This window comes from Bombus vancouverensis, unplaced genomic scaffold, assembly GCF_051014615.1.
Source record: "Bombus vancouverensis nearcticus unplaced genomic scaffold, iyBomVanc1_principal scaffold0046, whole genome shotgun sequence".
Classification (NCBI taxonomy): Eukaryota; Metazoa; Arthropoda; class Insecta; order Hymenoptera; family Apidae; genus Bombus; species Bombus vancouverensis.
In genome coordinates, this window is record NW_027468937.1 from 34,445 (window position 1) to 62,399 (window position 27,955).

General features: G+C 39.6%; 1 pseudogene; it reads left to right on the forward strand.

Moving 5' to 3' along the window:
• Positions 1-1,688: 1,688 nt before the first annotated feature.
• LOC143304677 (GTPase-activating Rap/Ran-GAP domain-like protein 3) lies at positions 1,689-17,963 on the forward strand (annotated as a pseudogene).
• Positions 17,964-27,955: the final 9,992 nt, after the last annotated feature.

A 27,955-nucleotide genomic window follows, 5' to 3' on the forward strand; every position in this document is an offset into this window, starting at 1 on the left:
GTATTATTCGTTATCATAACTCGTTTGAAGCAGTCGACTAAAGTGGAAAATTGTTCGAAAATAATTTATTTGATCTTATAACTTAAAGTTAGTTTGTTTCTATGTTATTTTAAAAATAAACATAATAAAACAGTTGAAATGTTGGTTTCAAGCTCGTTCGGCTTATTGGGCTTATTAATAATAAAATAAGCAACATCGAATATTTATAACATTGTATATTTTGCCGAATATAATTAAAAAGATGTAATCTAGATAGAAAATTATTTCATCTAATAATTTGTATACTTTGGATAATTTCGATATTTTTGCATATTATATACGTTCTGTGGATCGCTTCGCTTTTAGATCTGTCGTAAGTGCAGAAGAATCTCGCGCTACAATGCCTTAAGAATTATACTATGCGAATTATATTATTGAGAAAGTACATAGATGTTTTTAAAAGTGTTATTTCCACATAGCATAGCATAGCATAGCATAGCATAGCATAGCATAGCATAGCATAGCATAGCATGGCATGGCATGGCATGGCATGGCATGGCATGGCATGGCATGGCATGGCATGGCATGGAATGGCATAGCATAGCATAGCATAGCATAGCATAGCATAGCATAGCATAGCATAGCATAGCATAGCATAGCATAGCATAGCATAGCATAGTATAGTATAGTATAGTATAGTATAGTATTGTATTGTAGTAGCGGTATAATTTTTAAGCAACTTTTTTAATTCAATCTATATGTAATGCTGGAAAAATGTGCAAAGCGCAGAATTCGAGGAGGATAAAAAGTTTGGCCGATATAAAACGCGAGGGGGAGAGCGCGTTGCGGTGCGGCGTCGCCGCGTCGCCGCGCCGTCACGTAGGTCGGTTGGTAGGGTAGAAGGAGACAGGCGTATGCATAGAGAGAGAGCACGCACGTACAGGTCGCGAACAGAAAAGGAACGAAGCCACCGCGGTAAGACAGAAAGCGTACGAGATAGATCTTGGTAGAGAGGGGCGGAGGGCGTCAGAGGAGGGTCCCGAAAGAGAGCCAGTGAGCTCGACGACGTGGCGCCAGTCGTCGAGTCGCCGTGTTAGTAAGAGTACTTGCTCTCTGATCGTGACTCGCTGCATCTTCGTTCGGAAAGGGTCGTGTCCTGACTCTGTCAGTAGGGGTTGGAGACCCGTGGCAAATTCTTCGATTTTTCATCCATCCGATACTCGATCGATTCGTCACAATTTATCGATTTCGTGCTTACCGACGCGGTAACGTCACTGCTACCGTGTGTTATCGTTTCACTCGCGTTTTCTATCCGCGCCTTTTCGTTTTTCTTTTTCCCATCGATACGATACGTAGGCTGAATCGACGACGGCCGAGATCAAGGTCGTCCGGACACGAACTCGACGACAGTGGCTATGTGCAGCTATTACGCTCGAACGAACCGTTGATCGTCGATGATCGACCGTGAGAATCATCGATAATGAAACTGTTTGGTGGCTATGTGACGGGTATGAGGCTGTAAGAAAGCCTTTCCATTGGAAGATAATGTGAGATCGATTCGTTTTAGAGTCGTTCGACGATCAAATAATGGTGACGGTGGTCGCAATGCGACGAAAAGGGCATCGTAAAATAGGTAATGAAAACGATTGCCCGAAGATCTTGGCACTTTTCGCAGTGTGAACGAAACTGCATAGAACATTACGAAATTCGTAAACGAAAGATTTGAATTTTTGTGTATTTAACCAACGAGTATATGCCCGTTTGATACTTTGAAGATTTTTTTTACGAGAAAGGGGAGAAAAAACGAAGGGATCGACGCTTTGTTGTTGCAAGACGGTCGATATTTTTGCGAATTATACGGTGTCATTTGAAATAGTTGGGAAATTAATAACGAAAAGTGAAAATTATTGATATCGATATCGTGAATATCGAAGTAATATCGTTCCTTAAAACGTTCTTTCTTCGTTCGTTCTTAAAACACGCGTACGTCTCTATCGTCGATAACGATCGATAAATAAAATTAATCGAATTGAAAATGAAATTTTTTACAGTCAAGCGAACGCTCGATCCCGCGTTGAGAAAAATCGTAGGGTTGAGGAAGTGGAAAGGCAGAAATTATATTAACCGATTCAGCATCGAATATCTTTTAGACTGTGAGAAAAAGATCTCTCTTGTCAATTATCGATAATAGAAGTACATTTTTTTTTATCTCTCTTACTTTCCTACATCGAATAATCGGACGCATTTTTTTTGTGGAGGAGGAGGAGGAGGAGGAGGGCGCTTACAATCCAGGCGCGATAACCGAGCTTCAACGTGCCAAAGCTGAGTGAAAGGGAGAGAGAGAGAGAGAGAGGAAGTGAAGTCTGATTATTAAAATCAACCTATCGACTGCCGCTTCGTTCAACGTGAAAGATCTGGTTAAGCAAAAAGTGAGAGGAAAGCAAAGGCAAAGGGACTCGGTCAGTGTCGTCGGTACTCTTTTCCATTATGTAGCCACGATCTTCAAAAGGGTTAGAGACCTGCGGAACAGGGAAACTCGGTCAATGATATCGATGTCCGCGCGCGTCCGACAGCCAGCATGTTTAAAAAAGGTGGTTTATCGATGGTAATAAATCACGCAACTTGGCACCAATGCTACGAACCTCGAAGCTTTCAACGGATAACTAGCGATGGTATCAAGTTCGTTATATACTCGGAGATCTCTGTTTAAGGCTGTAGTTTAGACTGTTATCCAGATTTCTTGTTACATTTGCTACTTTTGCTACTACTTTGCTACTTTTGTTCGGAATTGTCGCATCTTTCGCCCTCGAGCGATTTTCGAGCTACGTATATACAAAATTCAGCATCTACGTATAAATCGGAATGAAATGTAAAACTCGCTAACGCTCGCTTTGTAGCGTTCGAATTCGTTTTTGGAAAATAAATTTCTCGCTGTCGTATGAAAATACATACGACTAAACGAGTAAAGATACGAAACTTTGTATATTCGAGCGCAATTAAATAGTAATAAAATAGTAAATGCTGTAATACTTAGAAGGACGTACAAATACTTTTCGTAGCCGTTGCAACAGTTGGTGGCTACAGTTACGCTGGCCAAGTATTGGAATTCGTTGTAGCTGTTAATGAGGATGAACCGAGAAATTATTATAATTATGCGAACGGAATACTGGCCGTGGTAAGGTGTTGACAGAGTAATTCCGACTCTGTTTCTGGAAATACGGATTCGAGGCGAGGGAATTCGAATCTGGTTATCGGTCGACCTTCTCTTTCTTTCTAATTAAATAATGAAATTTCGGAAACGATCCTCGAATCGGATCGATTCGACATCTCTGAACAATGTATTCGTTTATCCGTTTGCCCTCTGCTCGATATTTTGTACGCTCTTACAAAAAGTATTTACATTCTACGACATCGATACGAAGATAATATCTTGACTGGCTGATTTTAGTAAACGAGACGAAGCAAAGAAGAAACTAGAATTCAGAAATTAACAAACGTTCTTTTTCCTTTGCAAATGGTAAATCTACGATCTTCTTAGCGTAAATCGGTGGTTAAGTTGGTATTGTTCGTCGTTGAACATAGTAATCGTTTGTAACGTATCTAATACAGCGATCGATTTGAAAGAGGCAAAGAACGTAACAGAGCTACGGGGGAACCTACGGTATCGACGTATTATCGGAAGGTTGCAGTGTGCAAAGTTTTCGCACACGACGAAAGTGTACGACGTGCTTTCTACGATTTTCTGTCGTTGCTGTGGCTTTGGTAGGAAAATGACGCTGTACACGTTAATATCTCGCGTATAATAAGACGGACGTTTTTTACCGGATCGGATTAAAGGTGAACATTTCGAGTAGAAGAAAGGTGCTGTTTCGAGCAATTACGAGATCGTGGAAACGGAAACGGAAACTGTGCATCGGTAAAGATGGCGGGAAAACTATTTAAAGGGGGAAATTAAAGAAGAAAGAGAAGAGAGAGTGGAAAGATGTTGTGCTTGGACATAAAGCTGGTGTCTCGTTTGCGAGGAGTCTCGTTGACGAGCGGCTCGTCGACGAACGTGTCGGCAGTCTCGTTGCCGGTGAGCTCGACCTCGTCGACGACCGTCGGCATAGAGAAGAAGAATTTCTCGAGCAAGCGAAGCAAAGGGGGAAGGGAGAGTTGCGCTGGAAATGGGAATTCGGTGACGGAAAGCGACAGCGACGAAGATACGTTGCCTGCTTCTCGGACGATCCAGAGGAACAGGTCGAGATCGGTTTGCGTGCCTGCCTTGTCGTCTGCTGCTCGTTGCGCGCATCTTCACCGACGATCCAGCCATCATGCGTACGTTTCTTTAAACATGGTCTATTATCGTTGTGTCGGAAAACGGCTGAGCGATATGCGAGTTTGCGATACGATATAGCAGTTATAACGCGTGTCGTATAGTAACGCGCGCTATTTTATATATTCGATATATTGGGTTTGCCGCTACGAGGCGTTCGAAGTAACCGGTTCGATGAAAACACGCATGAAAACACGCATGAAAACACGCATGAAAACACGCATGAAAACGCGAAGAACGATTGGAAAGCGGAAAAACGCGAGGCGAAAATCTCGTTGCGGATAAATTCTCGTTGGAAACTTCCTTCGCTGCTCTGCTAACCGTTTATCATCGCTTGCGATTCTACGCATCGCTATTGCATCGAATGAGACGGCGACGCGTATCGCTATACGAGTACGAACGTAATTCGCGCTGTGTCGAAGGTCATTGCTAGAATCGAGGTATATATATACCATATCGTACGCTATGGCTAAGATCGTACACAGAGTTTAGGTCTAAAACTCCTAAAATACCCGCGAGAAGATACGAGGACAAACGGCAAAAGGCTGAAAAATTGTCCACTCCGGATACTATAGTTTATCCTTTGAATTTTCCTTACCTTTTCGGACCTAATAATTTCTCCGAGTTACCTGTTTCCATATTTTTAATCGTTTGTTCTTTTAGAGATACGCGTCAACGACGATCGTATCGACGCGTAAACGCGACAAAGTCGGACGGATACGCAAAATTGGACGGATGTATTGGATAGAGCAGTGTTTAGGGGCTGGTTGTAGTTTGCTACTGGTTCGACGATCGTCAACCGATCGCGGTTATACGCTTTGGTAATCGATGAACCTTGCTATAGAGATTCACTCGCCACTCTGAATTCGACTAGAAACAAGAGCAACGACACTATTAGAGAAACTATTATTCGATGGTTCGGATATCGTGGAAAGTTTTAACGAGCACCGGCAAATCGTACAGCAGAATTATTTGGATAACTCGGGTGAAAAATAATTGCGACCGAGTGTCTGCCGTAAAGAAAGAATTTCATCGGGAAACGTGTGGTTCGTTTCTTAGGGGCCTCGTTAACCCAGATTTTTTGCTGGGAAAGAAGCAATAAACACGGGCAGGAAGCTGGGCAAAAGAGACCGCGACCGTTTCTTCGTTTCGTCGTGGCCGCGTAGAACGTTAAACGCGTATTGTAGTATCGTAGAATAGCTTTGATTGGAGATCGGCTGAAATTAGAAAACACCGTGTACGTCGTCTTTCGTGGTTTGTTTACATCCAAGAGCGCCTAGTAACAGCGACACGAGAAAGGATAAGCAGCGTCAAAACAGTGGTACGGTTTCATATTTCAAGGAGTGGCAATCGAGAGGCCAGAGTATGTGAGCCGAAAAGTGTGTATGTGTGTGAGAGGACGAGAGCAAGAGCGAGCACGACCGGGCAGGAGTGTATTGGCGAAGATCAGAGCTAATTGAGTCGTCGAAGAGTAGAGTCGTTAGAGGTTTCGAGTCGTCGAAGAGTAGAGTCGTGAGAATTGATAGAGTTGTTAGAGAGAGAGAGTGTGTGTGTTAGATTCGTTGTGACGAGAGTGATCAAATAACTGTAAAGTTATTTGATATAGATACGAGTATTGCATTTAGTTTCCGTTAAATAAATATCGTTCTCTGTCCAATTTATATTTGTATATTCAATTTAATATTAATAAATTGTAAGTAATCGGAAAAAAATTTTCTATCCTTATTTTTCGATATTACAGTATGATATTTTCAGATGCAGCACGGATGCCATTTCGAGGCGGGGTGTCCTCTCCAGGCGATATTACGGCAGCGTGGAAATGGTGAGTTTGGAAAGCAGCGCGGTGGTCATTTGTATGGAGAGTGGGCGATTGAAAATCGACTTGATATAGATGTGCGCGCCGAGAGAATTTGGCAGTAACGCGTAATACGCGAGACATGGTACGCGAGACTATTTTTAAAATAGTTTTTCGTGCACGCGTTCCGAAAGGAAGAAAGGCGCGCGCAACGATAGCGCCGAGAAAGGGGACGGTCTATCTGTTTCTCGTCTCCTTTTCCTTTTTCCGTGTGTCGTCGGAGGAGATTCGCACGGTCTCGCTAACCTTAGTCTCTCGATATGGTGCGTTTCAGCTGCCACAAATGGAGCAAGACGGGTCCGACAATGGAAGAAGATTTCGAGTGGAGAACGGTGATTCGCCGGGCGAGAAAGAAGAAGTAAGAGATCGGTAATTATACGAATCCGTTTGCTTTTTAACTGGTTCTCTCAACTTGATAAAATTCCTTCTTCTTTGTTACGGCGGCATGTTAGTTTCAACGACGTACAAAATACTCGTTAACGCGTTGGAAATATTCGAAGAACGAGCAAACTCGTAAATATCCAGAAACCGGATATGCCATATTGAAACCGGATATTGTTTAATTTTCATTTTTTATCGAGAAGCGAGTACCATCCATCCATCCGCGTACCATGGACGACTGATCGTCGTGGTGCTTTTCAACGAACCATATATAAGTTATCGTTAACGAATTGAGATAAGATCGGTGGGAGTACCGGCTTCGCAGATAATTCGATAAAACGATGCTGGAATGCGTTTACTTTGATTATTCGTGGACGATGCGCGACAAAGGTATTCGTCGCTGTAACTGACTATGTAAATGGTTTCTAAAAGGCACTTGTTTATTAGCGATCCTAATTCGTTCGATGTAATGCGATGTAATTCTGTACAGTTAGATAATTAATTAGTAAGGTAGAAATTAGGCATGAAACACGCGATATTCCTGCTTTCCGCTTTCCACTTGCGCCGCTTCTTTCCCCTCGTTTAACAGAAAATTTGATTACGTCCGTGGCGAAACTGATTTTGCACGTGTGCAGATGTTCGGATCACCGAGTACGCCGATATTGGAAAATCCAGAGTACCAAACGCGCTGGTACTTCAAATACTTTCTCGGAAAACATGAGTAAAGAACATGCTGTTATGTTATACGAGTCTTTTAGAGTATCAGTGTACGTATATTCGATATACATGTACAGGATAAGAGGAACGACGGATGAACAATATCCTATTCAAGCGTTTTTCAAGCAATATCCTATTCTTTTATTTTGGATTTAGCTCGATCCGTTCTCGTCCGACAGTCTTTTACGTTTATTATCGTAAAAAATTCGTTATCCGTATAATTTCTTACTTTACTTACTTACTTACTTACTTATACGTATATCGAAAATATTTGTCACTCGATGAAAAATTGGTTTACAGTGCATCAAAATTACGTTGCCGCGGACCAAGAAAGGAATCCCTTGTTTCTATCGGTGGTGACGAGCGAAGTCAGCGATCAAAGCGTGCCGCATTACAGAGTTATTTTATAGAGAAAAACTGTGAGTATCCGCCTGTACCTCTACGTACCTCTACGACAACTACTGCAACTTGTCAGATACTTTTCTATTCGAAATGAACGATGATTTGATCGAAACTAATGAAAAATTAAAACGTAAACGTAAATATCGGCGATAAGACGATAAAAGTAAATTATAGAAAATAAGAAAGACTAAATTTACCGCGGAGCTGACCGTTTCCAACATCGTACTTTGACGAACCATATGTTTTTCGTGTACCGGGTTTCGCGTACAGCTGATCGCGTTTCGTCGTTTTAAAGATTATTCAATGGACGAGTAACGAACGAATCGCGGAATAAATTGACGATCCCGTTGTGCAATTATCTTGGACAGAAATCGAAAGCGATAAAAAGTTAGGCGTCGGTACGCTTGCTACGAATGAATTTCTAAAAGCAGATTTCTACGTGAAAAATGCCAACGCACTTGCACGCTATACCCATGTATAGTTATATATAGAAGAAGTATCGGCACATAGCCTTATCTCGCAACGAAGGATACCGTTATCTACTTATCGCGTTCTCCGCGTTTCATTTTCATAGAACGAAACGCACGAAAGTCTACCGCTAAATGCTAGAGAATCGAACGTTCTTGCGAATCTCTCGAGAATCGATTGATTAGTAGGTGAACGGTAGAACGAACCGTTTTATTACTAAACAGTGTCGATACTGTGACTTTTTATAGCCACACTTTTTCTTCGGATGTTATTACGTATTAAAAGACACTATGTAAGAGAAAGGCGAGGCAAAAAAAAGTTTACAGCGATCGATGAATGAAAGAGTAACGAATTTAGGGCGCACAGAAGATATCGCTGCCATACTCTGCGAACAAAACGATGACGATCAGGCAGATCTTGAGGTACGGACTTGCTTACTGCTCGTTGATTGCTAATTTTCTTCGGTTAAATTAAAATTAAGTCAAGTTGAAGTAACTAATTGGTAAAATTTCAGCAATTTCTTTGGTCTTGAGAAACTCGATAAGGCTCCGCGCGAGGTTTTCAAAAGGTAAGTGGCCAATCCTGCGATTAACTTAATAAGAAACAGCTTTTCCGTCTTTATTTCTACAAGTGTGTGTGTGTGTGGGAAAACGGCAGAAACCGTACGAAATTGCGAGAAACTGTAGGAAATCGTAAGAAGGAGACGGTGGAGTTGAACTTTTGGAAATTTTTGCATCGCAGGATCTGCTGTTGCTGGAAGAGCAAGAGGGTTCCGTCAACTTCAAGTTTGGCGTGATATACGCGAAGAAAGGGCAAACGACCGACGACGAAATGCTATCCAACGGTAAGCGGAGGAAAAGTTTCGATTGAAATTTAACCAAGACGAATCGACCAACCCTTGAAACTTGGACGACTATGCGGAAGAACGGCGGTCGCTTTCGCTTAAAGCGTACGTTCCACCTATTACGACCGTTTTAACCGTTTCGATCGTTTCAAGCATTTTAACCGTCGTACGAAAAAGTAGCTTCTCGCGAGTCTATAGCACTGTTACGCGAGCAATTTTTCACCGCCTTGTATCCGTTTCATAGCGAGTTTCAAGTTTTAGAAAAATACGATTCCAACGTTGATTCGTAATTCGTCTCGATACGCGATCTGTTCGCTCGGTTTACAGAGAAGGGTAGTCCAGATTTTGACAAGTTCCTGGAAATTGTGGGCGAGAGGATAGAACTGAAGAATTTGGACAAGTATCGAGATGGTTTAGACGTAAAAGGTACCGTTCTTATTTCCGTTTCTATGTAGTTAGTAGGTGGTAGCTATGGTTTGAAAATATGGTCGACGGTAAGGTAAACGCTAGTTTTTCATGTTCGTTTGTCGTCGTTGTTATTTTTTCTTCGTGTTGTATTTTTTTCGAGTTTCTTCTTCAAAGTGCGAACTCTCTCTGAACGTTTGCAGGCGACATGACTCGCAACGAGAGTTATTATACGGTGTACGCGGGACACGAAGTGATGTACCATGTGAGTACGATGCTTCCCTATTCGAAGGACAACCCGCAACAATTGGAGAGAAAGCGACACATCGGTAACGATATCGTTAACATCATTTACACGGATGACTCGAACGCCATAGACACTTTCAACCCAAACTGCATCAAAAGTCAATTTACCCGTAAGTCGATACGCCATTTATCTACATTTTTTCGATCTAGGCTGAGTTTCTAATATTATTTTTAATCGATCGGTAAGATAAGGAGGAAAGAACAAAGTAAGATAAAAATATAAATACGTCTATCCGTGTAGGCAAGAGCTGCGATCTTTTCGGATATAACGGATATAACCGCGATATAACCGAATCGTGTGGAGAAATGTTTCGAACGAGAGCGAAACGATTGGTTTCGAGGTCGAGGGAGACGTTAGTCGACGTAATTGTCATTTTGACGAGCTAATGCCTGGTCGCAGCTCCTAAGAATCCCGTAATATAACGACGGTTACATAACGATATACCGTAGACGATACCATTTTTACCGTAAATAACCTGACCCACCGACCGGCCGGCTGCAAAGTCGCAGACCTATTTGTCGGTTTTGCTACAACGGGCGATGCGCGGCGCAAATTTGCAGCTGGTGGTCGACGAGTTCGCACCTTTGCGAACAATGTGTCGGCCCATTCTCGCAAATACACGCCACTTTTGCGGAGAAAACTCTTTCTTCCAACGTCTTGTTTCACCATCTTCTTGTATATTTTCCTAAGGATAAACAAGATCGTTAATTCGACGTTCACGCGATACATTTACAAATACAGACGTGTTTGCCGTGGTATCGGCCGAAGAAAACGGCAAAGGATGGTGCGTGGCCATTTACTGCGACGAAAACGTTCCTCTGTTTGGCCCGAGCCTTCCATGCCCGCCTGTGTTCGAGGACCCGTACACCCTGCGAGAATTTCTTCTCGTCAAGTTAATAAACGGCGAGAAAGCCACGTTCAACACGCCAACGTTCGCTCAAAAAAGGGAAAGGACCCTGGACGCTCTTCTTCGGGATATGTATCAAGAACACTCGCAGGAGAGCAAGAGCAACGTAAGTCTAATCGATCAATCATATTTATATGCATTTCCTCTCGCTTTTAGATCCTTCTTTGATAAAGTTGCTCTTACTTCCGACAGTATTATCGGCACCTGTGTACTCGTTGTTATCCAGTATCGAACATCTCTGTATTTATACGTGCTTGCGGTATTATTCGTTGTTATTAATAAAACACGGTTTTGCTGTTATTTGTTCGAGTAATGCGTTTCGATTCGTTCGTTATCGCATCTATAATATTCTTCGTGTTGAAAATTCGTCAGACGACTTGTAGCTAGAAAGCCAAATTAGGGAAATCCGAATTAGAAGGCATGTAAGAAATACTAGAATACTTTGGATAAAATGCTGAAAGATTCGGTCAAGCTGCCTTTAATTAGTACGCTGTTTGTAATTGCAATCGCGAGTATTTATCAGGAGTATTTATCGCGAATTCGTTCGTCTACGCGGATAAAACTACTCGAAATACAATATTTACACAAGCTTCGACGCGTTTTCTTGTACGTAGGCGTTATTCGACCAAAGCTATCGCACGATAACGAGTACGTAAAAGATGATACAACGTGAATTCTGGCTTCAAGCGTCTCTTTTAATAGCGCGTTGCCGTTTTTTGCGTTGCGACATTTCGTCGACGACGTCTCGAACAACGCGCTATCGGAGAACGCGATCGGAGCACGGACAAGCGATAAAATGATCGTGAAAACGGTAAATTGCCACTTTTCTCCGCCTTTGCACGAATTTCCGAACCGCCCGCGTCGCCTGGCGAGCAACGAAAACTGTACTAGCTGTATATATTAACTGTTGGCGGCACACCCTCCCCGTAGAAAGGAAAATCGATGAAATTTTCGCAGAGTATGTTAAACCGACGAGCATTGTCGGATGTCGTGGAGGCTCCAGGTCGACGTCGCGAGGAGACCCGTGCCGTGGAGATGGTGCGCGTCGGACAGGCCCTGAAACTCGAAGCGATCGTCAGAGGTTTGGCGCCAACTTCCTTGGCCACTGCTGGTCCTTTGAAGCCTAGACCGTGGGAGCCGAGGTGTATCTATCCGGATTTCCCGCACGAAGTCGTATGCGGCGACGTTTGGCTGGATAACAAGCTGATCTTGGCTACCGAGAATGGAACTTTTCTGATCGAAGGTGAATCGAGCATTATCAAAACCTTATTTTACCATTACAGGGAATATTTTCGAAAATACGTCTTCTCTTACAAATTGTGCGAAACTGTACAATCAGAAAATTGATTTATTTATTAAGCGAAAACCTCGTTAGTATAAAGGAAGAAAGGAAAGAAAGAAAGAAGATGACGCGTGTATGAAATAACAATATGAAATATATGAAATAATAAAATATATAAAAGGAGAGCACGCTTTCCTTCGTCGAGGACAGAGAAAACCGATGCTCTCTCTCTCTCTGTTCCTAACTACGAAATTACAAAACGCAAGAACCTTCCAATGCATTTTCTGTTTCAGACAGTTTATCGCACAGACTGATCTTCGACGAGTCCGTGCAAATTAAACAGCTAGACGTGGTCGAGCAACACGGAATATTGTTGTTTCGAGCCGGTGATAAAGGCAAAGATAGCAACGTGTACGTTTTTCGTCTAAGAGAATTCGAGAATAGCACGACGAGTAGGCCTGCCGAAATTGCAAACGATCATGAAGACGATCAAGAGTGCGAAGACAATGGCGACGAGGACGATGCGGACGACGACGGCGACGAAAGCGAAGAAAACGATTGCGACAATTTCACGCGAGCCACTACAAAATTTAAGCCCTTGATTCGTCGTACTCGTGTTCGTGTTCGTCCCTTGGCTGTTAAAGGACGAGCGCATATAAAGGAAAGAAGACTACCTAGAACTCGGGGCTGCCATTTATACACCGTTACTATGCCTGGTGGCTCTCATTTGCGCATGGTATGTACCGAACAAGAGAAAAGGAAAAAGGAGAGAGAAAAAGAATAGACGACAGTGGCTTTTCAAATTTTTCCCAAGAATTGAAATTGTCGAGTGGAGAGAGTTGATCGTTTCGTACGAGCAACTTTTATATACATTTTTCCTCTTATTTCGATTTATCGTTTTAACCGAACGTACGCAGTACGTAGCGCGTATGTTTATAAAATAGACTGTATTTGGACAATCGACTCGAGACGACGAAAAACGTTGCTGTCAAGGAAAGGTCAGTGGCGGCTTAATTTTTCGAGTTGTCGACAATTTACGTAATTTCTCGAGTAAAAACCGCTGTACAGATGTAACTCGCGTGGATCGGCTGACGCAAAGCAATCGTGTTTGTAACGTGTAAACAGACGCGAAAAACGATCGTTGCTTCGCGTTGCTGAAATATTTAAAGAAATTATTTTCGAATTAGCGCTTATACTTGGAATCGATTCTTCTTATGTAATTTTGCTTATTTAAGCTTTGTTTGCACATGGAAGCTACATCCGCTACACTACTGCGTATATTTATATCCGATAAATATATCCGATATATATTGATTAAAAGCTCGATAATTTACGATCTTGCTGTCGAAGCTTTGGCTGTTCGTATAAAGATGAGTTTTTCTTTGTTTTTTAACGTAATACGCGTATTGGGATCGCAAAAGCTTGAAAATCGCTTGGAACACGATTCGAAGCTGAAAATATCTGGATCGTATGGCGAGTAGTAAGTCGCGAAAGTTTAAATGTGTTTCGTAGGCGAGTGTTTTCCATTGCTTTTGTCGAAACAGCGTATCATCGGACTCGGAATTGTCGTAAAAATACTAAAAGATTCCAGACTCCGATCGAATTCGAATCGTCTGCCAATTTATCTGATATATATATATATATATATTCTATCAGGATTCCAAGATTTTCGGATCGCGTCGCTAAACATAGTATAGTATAGTATAGGTGCGTGTACGATGTATCAATGGCGATGGCATCGAGACCCTAGAATCTACCGGACCGAGTAAAAAGCAAATTTATCTAATCTTCCATTTGTCTAATAATTACTTGAACTACTCGTACGATAGTTATGTATATTTTTGTTAGTAGTAGTTTTGTTCGAGTAAATTATAAATATAGGAATTATAAATATAGGAAATATAGGAATAAATATAGGACGATAATAGAGAAATTCAGATTACCTTGGTAATTCGGATATCGTTTTTTATTTTATTTAGTGCGTAGCGGTCGGCCGACGTTTGATAGTTTTCCAATGGAAACATAGCGCCGCGTGGACCGCATGGTGTTCCGCTACGGACACAGACACCGTGGAAGGATTTTTGCATTTGAAGGAGTTGAACGCCAGCGAATCTCCGACGTTGGTAACGATAGTAGAAAATACAGATTCGAACAACGAATGGACGCTTTGCTGCGATGTCCGACATCATTTTGAATTGATCTCAGCTTCTGGAAGCACGAGAATTTTTCACATCGAGGGAACACCGAAACCACACGTGGTGGCTGCTTTGGATCTCTGCGAAGACGAAGAACCCGAATTGTTACTCTGCTACAACAGTACGTATTTATATATGTATATAGTATAGAGGTTGGAGCAAACGCACCGCTATACGCTAAACCGATCGAACGTATCAAAGTCGTAAAGTAAAGTAAAAAACGTAAAGGTTCTTTGGCCTGTTGTACTTACTGCAGTATACTCGACGAAAGAGCGACGTAATACGAAAGTATAGTTGAAAATTGTAAACAGCCGAATAAAGGTGAAAAATGTAAATTTAAAGGTAGACAAAATTTAAAGATAGAAGGTCGTCGTTCGATTTCAACGATACGTCGTGCCTACGTATATCGATCTAGCTAAAAGTCGAATAAGAAGCGAAATGGGAAACCGAAGAATTTAATAAATATAATAAACGGTAGAATTATGGTTAAACGGAGGAAGAATTGGTGGCAGCGATGCAACAACGACGTGGTCGATCGATACTCGCTTACCTGCCTTTCTTACCTCAGATACGTGTCACTTTCAAAAACTCTTAGAAGAGAATACCGTAGCAACGGAATTCGATTTCAACTGGAATTCCGTTCCTGCGGCAATAGGTAACGTATCTTTGCATCTTTACGTTTCGTCGTTCTTTATTTTTCGATAATCCTTCGTGTCCCGATACAAACTTTCAGCCTGTGCCTTTCCCTACGTGATCGCCTTTACCAACGACACCATGGAGATACGATTGATAATCAATGGAAATTTGGTGCACACGATCGCCATGCCAAACCTGAATCTAATCACTTCGAAGCAAGACATCTTCTTCGCCACAACGGCTCCGGAATTTCTGCCTGGAAAATGCGAAAGAATTCGCCTGGACTCGAAACCCATGGACAAGGAAGAACCGGTTTCCAGTCCGCCTCCTTTCCCCCAATCTTCTACGTCTCGATCCAATCAGCAAAGTACGTGTCCGTCTTCTCCAAACCGATCGTCATTTTCTACTTATTCTACTTATTCTACATTTATCCTAATAGGATAATTTATTTTATTTATTTATTTATTTATTTATCTATTTATTTATTTAGAACGATATCTATACGGTATATATATATAAAATACGCTTGCAGCGATAAACACGTTTACGCGCCAACACTGTGCCAACAACTTGCTAAATCGAAAAGTCTAGAAAACCATGACGTACTATATCTGGCGTTATAGTATAGTATAGTAGCTAACGTTGATACGAGTAGGAAATCGATATAATCGAGAATAATTGTCTTTTGCTTTCTATAGACAGTCAGGGCGACTGGAAGCCGATAAGAATCTACCAAATACCGTTGCAAACGTTATCGAGAAGTAGCTTGTCAACGTGCTCGCAACGACGCTGTCCCAGCCCTGCCGAGCCAGAAATCATCTCGGCGCCGCCGACCAGCGACAAGAGTTTCCTCAGCGTTGAGCCTCACAGAGCGTTGAGCAGATCGTGTAGCAGCAGTCCAACGCCATCGCCGACCAACGTGCTTCCGCCTCGACTCAGAAAATAGGCTGGATCGCTAGCGATCGCTAGCGACACTCGCTCCTTACTAAGTTAATCCCGTAACCTTTTCCATATCTAACCGATGAAAAATGCGCCATTTTCTTTTTAACGCGTTTCTTAATCGTTTCTTAGCTGTATAACGATAGATGTTTTTCCAATACTCTACGTCTTACGTTCTTGCTGCGTTTAGTAACTTACGTTTAAGTTACGATAAAGCGTAAAACGCAAGATAGGAAAAGCACGTGTCTTTGTAAATACGAAAATGTGATTTCTATTAGTACAAAAAGTTACATGGTTGATCGAGCGTGCCTGCTATTTATTAATAACGTCGTTGGTAATAATCGTCGTTGATTGGTTGCGAGTGCATGAGCGCCGACGGGTGAAACAAAATTTCCTTTAAACTCGAGCTTCGCGCACAACGTATAAACGACCTTCCTTCCGACAGATCGCAACTGCGATCACCTGAAGCTCGTGCCTCGATCCAATTGTAAAAGCGACAACGGATCGTGCACGATTCGGTGCGTTTCATCTGTAGCTAGAATTTACTGCCGTTGCAAAGAGCAATCGAGATAAAATACACGTACGCGCGCCGTTTCTTTCTCTTCTTTTACAATTAGACCGTTTAATTAACAGTTTTACAATTTTTATGCGAACCTGACTTTGTCCGCGTTAGCGTTTATTCGAACGTTGATCGAACCCAGATCAAATTTATGTTTCTATCGCGTTGGAAAAATGTTAGAGAAAGAGTTGGAAAAGTATCGGACGGCGGATATTTATGCATTTGTGAGAGATTTAGAATCGCGGAGATACGCAGCATGGGTAGGAGTGAGCGACAGGCAGAAATATTACAAATGCCAAAAGTAAATGCAAGTTAGAACGTGCCATCTTTGTTTTTCCTCGTTTCGCCTAAAATATCTAGTCGTATATATTATAATTATAGACGTATATACAGTATAATTTCCAAACAGTCTATACGATATGATTGCGACGTATCTTGAGAAATGAAAAAATGCCGGATAGCTTGTTTCGATCAAGGAGAGAGCGATACGACGCTTGTTGTAATTTAGCCACGTTCCTACAAAATTCACGCTTCGCGAGATACGTACAAGCACACACAAGCGTCCATCGATTCGATTCAACGTACGGAGAACGAAACGTACGTAAGTGTAGGAATTACTCTACAAACTGGTTTCTATATCATAAACGTAAACAACGAAAAAATATGTTTTTTAAATAAATCTATACGAACGTATTTGTTTTAACGACGTAGTATCCGAGGAAATAATTACACAGAGTGTCCCGTTTCAAGTTTCGCAGACTATAGCTATATTTGTCGTTATTCGTCAAACTATAGAAGCACAAAGCTTATCGGCTGTTTCAGTTTCTACGAAATTACGTCTACGACGCGATTTCGTTCGCTGCTCGTGAAAGAAGCGTTGATCTTGATAAGTTCTTGTCGCAAATACGAAAAATCACTCTATACCTATATAATAATAATAATAATACTAATAATAATAACAATAACAATAGCAATGATAATAATAGGTAGAAGAATGTTTAGTACGAGACAAGGCACCGGATAAAAAGATGCCCCGATAGTACTAGCACGATGGTAATAAATAATAAATAATAACTAATAAATAATAAATAAAAGTAGAAACTGAAAAGAGAATGATACGAAATTTTACGTATAGTTGGATCTGATCGTAAAAAGTACGTGTAAAGGACTCGTGTAAATCGGTATATATGATAAATAGTACGTACAGTGTATTTTGACGGGTATTATATCTCGTAACATACAACAAGTTTGATTATTCTGTTAATGTTAGAACGTTAAAGCGTTATCTTAACGACAAAGTCGAAGAGTCTGCATAAATATCCGCAGTCCACGTGTTACTTTTATTCCTTTCTCGTCTTATTCGTATTTACTCGGCTTTAAATTTCGATCAAGAAAATGATATACGCGATCTAATTTAGCCGCTTTACGAGAATTATTTTACCGACTTATCAACTCGAGCGAACGAACGATAAAGAGCAAAGGATTCTCGTCGCTTTCAAAGGTTTTCCAAGGTCTACGCGCGAGTTGTACCAAGTTTTACGATTACTTTTACGCAATTCGTAGATAACTTATACGTCGATGGTCTCGTTCGATGGTTGTCGTGACGAATTACCTCTGCCGATAATTACAACAGGTACGATAGGAGCCACGGTTAATACGTAAAAGGATAATTAAAGAAAATGTACGCCGTTAAATCGCCTAGCGATTTCTATATGTATGTATTTACCGCAAATAAAAGGAAGATGATAACCTATTAAACGTTCATATTTAAACAGGAATTTGCTAATTATGCGATCCGATCGAACAACTTTTCTTCTGTAAGTAATTTTTCATTCGGACGGTATATGTATATTTGTCGTACAGTCGACCGACTGTCGAATCGAAGATGGACTCGTCGAATTATTATTATTGCAAACCGTATTGCCGACTGCATATTTATCTGGTTCAGCCTACGCTATGTTTATTTATTTATACGATATTAAAAATGATTATCGCGTTGATAAGTTTAAGATTAAGCTAGGTTGGCCTATGTGCGTCAAATGTACATAATCTGTCGTAACATAAAAATGTATTCGATGAATTTGATCCAAGCTTTTTACTACTTTACTCATATTTCTCTGTCGCTAACGTAATACGTCAGAGTCAGAGGAGGACGAAGTAAGGCCGAGCCCTTATATACGTAGTATTATATGTACGCGTACATTGTATCGTGTTTAACGCGTTTTAACACAGTTAAAATTCATTTCCTCGGAGACGTATCTTAACATCCTTTCTTTTTTTTTTTTTTTTTTTATGACACTCTTCTTTTTCATCCTTGTGACGTAATTGGATTTGATTATAGAGCAATTTTAATGTTTTAATGTTTAATCTTTTAATGTTTCGAATGTTTTCAAATGTAATATTCCAATATAGATATAGATATATACACGCACAATTGGTACATTAACAGTGTTTGGTTACGCATCGCACCGATCCGTGGAAAGGACCTGGTTTTATTATTATTGCCGCGTTACAAGTGGTACTCGTATTGCTGAGCGCGATGCCGGGCGCATCGTAAAACTGCTACAGGCCTCGAGGAATCTTTCTCGGACCGTACTCCAGCGGAGGGAGTTTCTTCGACGGCGAGGACAGTCTTCGTCTACCCTCGTTAACGGACGATCATCGCTCGGAAGCAGTTGATCCTTGCTATCAAACACGCGTTCTAGTCACGGAAAGCTGTCTGTAATCATCTTATCGTATACGCCTATTTTCTACCTTTCGTCTACAGCGCTTCTAAACTTGCTAACTGGACGCCTGTTTCTGACAGTGTGCGCGGAATCTTGTCGCAACGGAAAACGTCCTTTTGCTCCAGTCTGTCTCGTATCGACCACCGACCACCGACCACCGACCAGCTGACGCCGATACATCACAACGCATATTGAAAATTTATTCAAATCCACGCACTCGCGTATTTCATCGTCCATCTCCGCTTAAAAAATGTACAGGTGAATTTTTTTACATTTGCTCAGACGATTAACTCCTTCAAAAAACTATATTACATTGTATTCTGTATCGTTAGTTTTTTTGCCATATACGTATAAATAATCTTCTTCGCGAAAACCACTGAAAATAATCTGAAAATGTTATTCTCACGAAACTTTTCTCTTAGTAAATTCGTCGATGAATTTGTCGAATCTTTCCGTTCTCTCCGATCTCAATGTATTTTTTTCATATGCTGTAAAACTCGACATTTTTCTATTACAATCAATTTTCTGTTTTCTATTGTGTCTATTACGATCAGTTGAATATTCGCATGTAAGAAAATGTTCTCTTCGATAATTTTATTTTTTCGATTTAGCACCAGTTTCTTCTCGATTCTCGTATTTTTATAAAATGATTTCTAATCGTCAATTTCACCGATTGCACAACGATTGTTTACATAAACAAAACCAACAAAATTGTACATATACGAAAAGATACGTAGTTCAAGGTAAATGTTGAACTTTCATCTATACATATTTTATAAAGAATTGCTGAAAGTCTGAAAAATCCGCTCTCGTAAATCTATAAAATTTCAAATACTCTTCAAATACTTTCACAACCCTGCCTAGATTAATTTATTTCCTTTTTCTCTTTCCTAATATTTATACACCTTTCGTGCTTCGGTTATAATCGCTTAAAGGAAAACGATCGGTTCGATATGATCGTGACGAGTGGAAAGGGCTGGCTCACGTTTCCTGAAACGCGTTTAAACGGGTTCAAATCAAACGCATTCCGCGACTTTTTTGCCACACCGCACCGTCGAGAATTATAGATGCCAATCGCTGTCAAGCGGAGCTAAAGGAAAATGCTTTGGCGACCCCGGTCAGTCTCGAGCGTTGAACTATGATCATTTACGTTTACCTGACTTATATGCCACTATCAGCCGAGTCTTATAATAATAATTGTCCGCGTTCTTTCCTCTAATTTATCTGACATTAACGTACAAAGACTAAAATCCCGTCTTATTTTCCAGATTCGTGACGACATTCAACGGGTTTTCGGAAGATAGACGAAAAGAATTTTAACAAAAACCATTAATTATAATAGCGATTGCACAATTTCACAGAAGAAATATTAGTTTCCCTATTGATCTATCGATACACTTTAATTTAACGAACTTTCATGTCAAACATTAGATTCGATTTAATCGTTCAAGTCGAACCGTAATTAATAACACTAAATATAATCCAGCTAATGGTTTATTCGCGCCAGTAGCAAAACAATCATTTTCTCTAATTAAAACACCTTGTTTCTCTACAAAATCCCATACAATCATTTCTGTACAATTTATTTAATATTGCGCCGCAATCTACTTGTCGAATGGAATCTAATTCATTTCAATTGTTATGAAATTTTTTTATTACTTTCTATACTTCGAGCTTGTCAAGTTTTACTGATTTACTTTAAATTAATAACTAGCAATATTACTAACAATTTAATTAAATTAATAACGCTAGAATCATTTTTTTGCAATCGGTAAAATAAGTTTTCCCCGACACTTGATTAACGCCGAATTCAATATCGTAATCGAACTCTAATATAATACTGTAATATCAGCGAAATTCGTTTTAACCTCGTTGTTCACTATTCACAGACTATTTTGATATTTTTTCATATTTTCTAATTATTTCCTATATCTCTATACCAAATAATAATGAGCGAAGAACAAGTACATTAAATTAACGAAATATTTCATAAATGCTAATTGACGTAATGAAATATACGTAATAAAACAATACGATATAACATATATACAATAATAATAATAATAATAATAATAATAATAATAATAATAATAATAATAATAATAATAATAATAACAACAACAACAACAGCAACAACAACAATAATGATAATAATAGTAGTAGTAATAATGATAATAATAATAATAATGGACGAATAAGTAAAATAAAATGTTCGAATCTCGTAACTAAAATACCTATGAAAAACATTGTGCACAAAATAAAATCGATCGATTTCGTTGATCAATCAGTCTGTGAATAAAATTTTAATTAATTGTAAAAAATCATGAAATACAACGGTAATTACTAGACTGCGGATTTTCATGAGTTTATAGAAAGTTTGAGAGTGCAGGATTTGAGAAGATAAAATACAAATAATATAAAAAAATATGTAAAACGTGCAGGGTGCGGTGCTTTCTACAATACTTGGTAGGCACAAAACAATTTTCTATCGAGGTTCTACCTTTTTTAACTATGTTCTCAAAAATGATAGACTGTATACTTAGTTGATTGCAAATCTACACCTATACCTTCCATATTCTTGCAAAGATCGACTTGTGTTTCTCTAACTTGTTCTATTCCACTAAAATCACAGGATAAACGATAACAAACCGGGTACACGTAATACTCTATTAGAAAATAAACGATGCATTATGACGAACCATGTGTTCGATCTACTAGCGAGATTTCGGTTAGATCAAGTTGCGCGTCCGCCATATTGAAATCCTGCTTCCGTGTAACGTTTCGGTTGTTTTGCACGTTCCTCGATTAAAATTACCCCAAAAATCGACTCTAAAGATTATCTCGCTATAACCTATCTAATAAATAATACGACTGTTTAGTAAGATATTCGGAGAGGTAAAATAAAAGGTATCGATTTACCAGTTATAATTAAATAGGTTATTCGTCGTATAAATCTGTACTAACATTGATAATCTAAAACGTTTTACAATCATTCTTTAAGTTGCTTCGATTATCGATGGATCAAAGTATTCTAAAAAAAGAACATCCTAAATAAGATAAGGTTTTCTTAACATTTATATAATTAATCTGTAATTTTTCCTTCGTTACTTAACAATTAAATTCTATTATAGCAATAGAAGTTAAGTTCAAGCGTTTAACATGTTTCTCCAACTAGTCTTTACGATTGTACCACTGATTATAATAAAAAAAGTTACGTTTAAACATATTTATGCTCAATGATTATTACGAGCTGTTACGTTTTATCTTATACCTTATCAGTCCACTTTAACGAACGTACCTGTAGATACACTCGATGAAACGCCGAATGGAGCAATTTCTGAAATTTCTTTTCTTTGGTGTCCATTTCTCGAGTATCGTTTCAAATCAATTTCGTGTAGAATCGCTCGCTATATGCATTATGTACATTGATACACACGTCCATCTGGTGGCAATGCACTGTACTACCGGCTGCTGGCTCGGAGCACCAGCGTAGAAAGAGAAAAAGAGAGAAAGAGAGACACAGGTACGAGACGAGCTTGTGGTGCGAGGTAGCCACCAGTCAACAGCGGAGACGGAGACGGAGAGTCCGAGGTAGCCCGTGGCTGTAGCTGCCCGTGGCTCGTTGTAACGTGACGCGAAGGTGTGCCAAGCTCTTTCGCTTGCCTGTTTCTTCGTCCGAAGACGCCCAATCGTACGTCTACCATAGTGTCGCGTATCGAAAGTGTCGGTAGTAGTGTTGTGATCTATTGGCCTGTCTGTCCTCGTGTGCTAGCCGAAAAAACTATACCAGCCGAGCCGTACATCATCGCGGAAAACTGTCAAGAGTGTTGTGTGATCTCAGACGCTGGCTTCAAACGCGAACGCTTACGGGCAATCTTCATCGCGATCGTAGGGTTGCACGAAACATAAGGTAAGTGTAGGATACGCGGAAGTGTATCGGAAGTGAAGGTAAAGTCGAAAATTACTTCGGTCGGTTACTCGAACGTTGCGCGTACAGAGATTATGTTTCCCGATGACCCCTCGACTCCCGCCTCCTTCTCCTCGTTATCCCCTTTCCTTTCGTCGGTCTCTTCTTCTCTCCTCTTTTACTCTACCCTTCTTCCACGTCTCGCCCTTCATTTCGCATTTCGCCTTATTTTTTCCCTGACAAACGTGTTCTTTCGCCGATTTAAAATCGCTTTAAGGGCATCACCGCAATTTTGGTAGGACGATATCCTAGCGACGCAGTGAATTTCGATCGCAGATCGATCGATTACCGATTTCGCGCATTCTCTCTCTCTCTCTCTCTCCTTCTCTCTCCCTATCTATCTATCTATCTATCTATCTATCTATCTATCTATCTATCTATCTATCTATCTGTCTTTCTATCTATCTATCTATCTATCTATCTATCTATCTATCTATCCATCCATCCATCCATCCATCTATCTATCTATGTATCTACCTACCTATCTATCTGTCTGCCTATCTCTAACTATCTATCTCTCTCCGTCTCTCCCTTTTGTCTCTTCACGTCCTTTTCCTCTTTCTCTTTCTCGACCGCGAATGCACTCGCGAATGCACTCGACACGCACGTTCTCACACACCGACGTGTTCCGTTTCTTTCCTGCGAGACTGTGTCGTAGCCTTTCTCGTGGTAACGAGTTTCGTAACTTCCCTCGATACAAAAGTCACGAACTATCAGCTGTCAGCCTCCGTGTTTGTACCACCTGTCCTAGAGTCGATTATCCGCCTCTCCTTCCCTTTTATACTTTATACATCACAATTCTATCCCTTTTTACTCCGCTCTGTATATTAATCCATGGGACGGAATTGTTGACACAAAATTTTCATGATTCCGCGACTTTCGTCCGCGACAGAAGAACGAGAACGTGATATAGCCGCGTGTCTACGAACGGGGCGAAGTAATCGGAGCAGCAAGAGAGGCTAACCGAGTTGAACAGTCATGATATTTCGGCGCGCAGGCTTTCTGGCATGATGGCGTGACCGGTCTTGAGCCCCTCTGCGCTCCCCTCTTGCACTCTGCACCTCTATCCCCACCTCCCCGGGGTAATACACGATGCACAGTGCGGATCAGTGCTCCTTAACGCGAGATTCTTGTGGCTGAAGGTTTTCTTCTATCGCGCGCGCGCGCTCACGCTGACTTCTTTCTCTCGCAATGCGCTGTATATGGACGTTTCGTGTTCTAAGTGAATCCGTTAAGCCAAGAAGACGAGTTATCGAGCTCCAGTTCGACCTCTAACTCGTCTACGAAACTACTATGTTGACTCGTCGACGCTCGACACCTTTATGTGTTTAAAGATCGATATGGAAATTGGAATTCACCATCTCATGATGCAATTTGGTGACTTCTGTATGTGAAACGGAGCTATCGAATTCCAGCCCGTGCTTGTCTACGCATCCACTTTGTTATTATGTCGTTATAGATGTTTAACGTCTTTATGCGTTTAAACAACTACAGAAAAATTCGAATTTCGAACGTTGGAAAAATTCGAACGTTGGAGATTCTTGTATGTGGAAAGAAGGATCGTCGTGGAATAAGTAACGAATAAAAATGTGCAGAGATCATTTAATTGAAATCATTTTCATTTAAATTTTTGGTTGTAGTAATGCAGAGAAAAAAAGTAAATATTGTTTTAATATAGGGGGAAAGTATTTGTAGAGTGCTAGCAATATTTTTAGTAGTTTTAGTTTTATCTATTTGTGGAACGCTTTTATTAGTACTAGTATGTCGTGTTTCGTTTTTCTTTTAATAAGGATATCACTTTTCACGTGTATGAAATCTTATGTGAGTCGGTTTAATCGCTCCGCGTGAGGTGATAAATGCATTCTCATCGAAATGTTATCCTAACGTTATCAAATCGAAGGTCGAACGCGAAATCTAGCGCGTAGTCAAGTTATCTTCGATCAAGGAACTTGAAACGAAAGTCTGACATTCTATGATCGTATTGGATTTTAATTAATGTTCGCTAATGGAATTTCTGTATTTATTAGCAAATCGTATTTTGATATACCAGAATTATGAAAACTATATAGAACGATGCAAGAATTACACTGTTCTGTAGACTAAAAATTATGTAAGAATAATTAGCTGTCCTGTTTAGGTTATACGATTCTTTCATCTCAATATCGATCTTTTTTACTTTCCTCCGACCTAAACTATAGTACTTCTCATTCCCCCCTTTCACGATGAAGTTTTTATAATGGGAAGTTACTCGAATTAATAAAACACTCCATTTACAAGAATTATTTCGAAAATGTAAACTATCGTTGAATCGAATCGATTTAATATATAGTGTATAGCGTACAATAATCTTGTTATGCCAGAGTTTATAGTTTCTTGCTAGTTCATATATATATATTTATTTATTTATTTGAGTTCGCGACAAGAGAGTATAGGCAATTAGAGGGATCAGTAATAGCATATATAGATATTTAGTATAGGAGAGATAAAGAACGAAGGAGTAAAAATAGGGCTGTAGACTGATGAAGAAATTGGAAAAGAAGAAGAAGGACAGTGCGAAGATAAAGTGCGTAGCTAATTAACTAGGTAAATTAGATGAAAAGGTAAAGATTTGTGCAATAAATAATAGATAGACGTATACACATAATGGTTAGTAGTTGGATAACGTTCGAATACGTTAGATTGAATAGACAATAGCAAAATAATAAAATAGCAAAATAGCAAAATAGCAAAATAAATGTAATAGCAAGATAAGGGTAAAATAAGGTTGTGCATTAAGATAAGCAGTAAAGAAAATAATTAGAAAACGAGTTCATCTTACGACATATGGTGTACAATCAAAGTTATACAACTTTCTCAAACAATTTAATAATGCTTTCTGTTCTACAAGATGTATGTTGCTAATAATTCTTTACTGAAATTGTATTGTATCGTATCGCATCGCATCGCATCGCATCGCACCGCACCGCACCGCACCGCACCGCACCGCACCGCACCGCACCGCACCGCACCGCACCGCACCGCACCGCATCGTATCGTATAGTATTTCCTTATTACATCGAGGCTTGCGCATATTACAATCAATCATTTTTGAGTATGTACACGAGCACGCTGGATGTATTTTGTTTCTGCTTTAATTTATTCCTTGAAGCTAAATCAATCTTCGTATAATAAATTAAGAAGAATTCGTACAGTAAATTCATTCTTCTTATATTCTTTATCGAAATAATGAACTAAATTGAGAAAGACAAAGGAAAACGGTTGAGAGAATAGGGAGAAGAAGTAGAAGAACACGAGAAAATCACTGACTCGAGGCTGGCTGTTACAGAAAAAAGGAAACGGGATCGAATGAATGGGGCGTTAGCCTACAGCGGTATACGTGAGAATAGCGAACACAATCAGTAATGACGTTATTGATACAAATTTTAGCACCGACATACTTTCTTCTATATCTATCATGTCGCTTGTCATTTTTGAAAAATAATACAAGGTCGTTAACCTGAGTAAAGCGTTGCGAAGATTTCAATTAGATGTCGCCGTTTGTTAAAAAGTTATTGTCACATTGAAAAGTTTATATTACAATTATTTGATATTTCGATACAGTAGGATCAATATACATATATACATATATACATTGATTATTATAATTGAATATAATAATATTATACTTTATCATATATATGATAACAGTGATGCAAATCGAATTTTAAGTTAATCAAGAATCAGCTTGTATTTCAATGTAAATAATGTGCGAAAAATGATGTACTTTCGTTTAAACATTTTTTAAATAATAAGTTTTTAACGAACGGCGACACTCGAACAAAAGCTTTGTAACACTGCTCGGGTTGATGACCTTGACGACATGTCAAAGAATCATGGACATGTTTTGCGAACATTTACCAATAATAATGATAAAAATTCGCTGCGTTTATTTATATATCTATTATATATTTATATCTACCTAAGGTAGATAATTGCTTTACTAAGATTACAGGAATTACGGTTGTTTACGTACTACTGCCCATTTCGGAATTAGCCACGTTCGAGCATAGAATCATTGACAAATTTTCAAAGCCGATTTTCTCGAGAACGAAGCGTCACATAAGAAAACTTGTATTCTATATGTCCTTCTTATTTCTGCATAAAGAATCGCCTCGTGTTATTATCAATTATTATTAATCACGTTATTCGGCCGAATCCTCTGTCGTATATACATATATGTATGTATTTACATGTGACATGTGAAAATAAGAAAAATGTTAAAAATTTAAAATAAGAAAAATAAATTAGTCGTGGAATTTGTAACATGTGAATAAATGTCTAGCGAAATGAACTAGTAAATTGAAAGCAATCGTATTAATCGTATCGTTTGCATTTTCAATTGTTCAGATTAAATGTAAAATCATATAGGAAATCCAATAATAAAGTCTATAAGTTGTCAAATGTTGCTCATCCACGATGTTTCACGCTGCGTATCTGAAATTTCATGGAAACGCGTATTGCTATCAGACATTCCGATTTTGCAATCGCCTCTTCCAAAGCCTGCAAATCACCTTCGAGGTCATCTCGCGGATTTGCAATGAACGAACGGTACGTATTTCCTAACCTAGAAAAATATTCTGTAAACACTCGGTCGATTAAAATTTCTTCCTCCGAAACTTCAAATTCTGGATACTAGATAGATGGGAAAAAAATAAAAATGTAATGGCAACTATTACGCGATACAGATACACGGTAGAGATAGCCTAGCCTCGTTGTATGTATCTCGTGTTAACGTAACCTTTAAGCACCAACTTGAGAATATGGCAATGCAAGATAAAAGTAGAGTTACCGTTGGAAACATTACGAAAGTCATTTTCATTAAGAAGTTTCATACGATTCTTGTATCTACCTCTATATCTTAAAGTTTTAAGGTAACGAGTAGTTTCTCCGTTAATAGAATAGAAAATACAAGATACAGGTAAAATCTATCGACAGTGGCGGCGACGGGTCTGTCCACGACAGTGGTAATCGCAACTCGAGATTGCGCAAGTTCCTTCTCGATCTTATCACGACCGCAAACTATATACTGTAC